Source organism: Pongo abelii, chromosome 10 (genome assembly GCF_028885655.2).
Source record: "Pongo abelii isolate AG06213 chromosome 10, NHGRI_mPonAbe1-v2.0_pri, whole genome shotgun sequence".
Lineage (NCBI taxonomy): Eukaryota > Metazoa > Chordata > Mammalia > Primates > Hominidae > Pongo > Pongo abelii.
Genome location: NC_071995.2, coordinates 131,875,056 through 131,876,581, shown reverse-complemented (window position 1 = coordinate 131,876,581; position 1,526 = coordinate 131,875,056). Strand labels below are relative to the sequence as shown.

The following is a 1,526-nucleotide window of genomic DNA, read 5'->3' as shown; positions in this document are numbered from 1 at the left end:
ACTAGCTCACCTCATTTTCACTTAAGGGAATTTCCATGTTTGATAATTTTGTATGACTCACTGACCATCTCAAAAGGTTTTTTTGTGGCCAGGCGTGGTGGCTTACGCCTGTAATCCCAGCACTTTGGGAGGCCGAGACTAGCGGATCACCTGAGGTCAGGAGTTGGAGACCAGCCTGGCCAAGATGGCAAAACCCCATCTCTACTAAATATACAAAAATTAGTCGGGCCTGGTGGTGGGCACCTGTAATCTCAGGTACTCAGGAGGCTGAGGCGGGAGAATTGCTTGAACCCTGGAGGCAGAGGTTGCAGTGAGCCGAGATTGTGCCACTGCACTCCAGCCTAGGCAACAGAGTGAGACTTTGTCTCAAAAATAAATAAATAAATAAGTTTTTGTTTGTTTGTTTTTCGAGACAGGGTCTCACTCTGTTGCCCAGGCTGGAGTCCAGTGGTGCGATCATGGCTCATTGCAGCCTCCACCTCCCGGGCTCAAGCAATCCTCCCACCTTAGCCTCCTACATTAGCCTCTCCAGTACAGGTGTGCATCACCACATCTGGCTAATTTTTTGTATTTTTGGTGGAGACGGGGTTTCACCCGGTTGGCCAGGCTGGTCTCGAACTCCTGAGCTCAGGCAGTCCACCCACCTTGGCTTCCCAAAGTGATGGGATGACAGGCTTGAGCTCCCAGCCAGCTGCTAGTTTTGAGTGGGGCCCAGAACAAGTGAAGGCTCTGCAACAGGTGCAGGCTGTTGTGCAAGCTGCTCTGCCACGTGGTCACATGACCCAGCAGATCCAATGGTGCTTGACATGTCAGTGGCAGAGAGCGATGCTGGGTGGAGCCTTGGCAGGCCCGCATAGGAGAATCACAATGTAGACTTTTAGGATTTTGGTGCAAAGCCCGGACATTGTCAGCAAATAATTACTCTTCTTTTTTTTTTTTTTTGTACTTCAACGTTTTATAACAATAGAGAGTAGCTGAAAATACTACATGCTAACACAGACAATATGATACACAACCTCAGGGGACAAGTTGGCAAGGAGCACGTGGCAGAGGCCACAGGTTTAGACTAAGAGCCTTTTGATGGACTGCTGAATGGATTGGATCTACTGTTTCAGCTGTGAGCCTTCTTTGATGGTGACAGAACAGGCGATGACAGGCATGGAGACCCCACAGGCTCTCCCCAGGGCCTGCTTGGAGCGCACAAATATGAAGGGCACGTTCTTGTCTTCACACGGCAGTGGAGGTGCGGAATGATCTCCAGTGGCTTGGTGTCTGCAGCCATCATGATGAACTGAGAGATGCCCCTGTTAAGGGTTTTGGTCGCCTCGTTGGCTCTTTTCTGAAGCTGCTTGTAGTTACACGACTACTGAACGAACTCCAGTGGTTTCTTGGTGAGGTGGGCATCGGCGAGGGGCTAGGCCTTCAGATTCACATTGGCCTCAGTCATGGCTGTGGTTCCGTGGGCTTGGCACTCCTAGAGCAGCGAAGCTGAGGTCTGAGAAGCGCTCACCTCCACCCATACTCCT

The 1,526-nt window shown here is 50.9% G+C and overlaps 1 pseudogene; it reads right to left on the bottom strand.

Annotated features, from left to right (window-relative positions):
* Nucleotides 1–936: 936 nt before the first annotated feature.
* Nucleotides 937–1,526, bottom strand: LOC100459939 (NHP2-like protein 1; annotated as a pseudogene).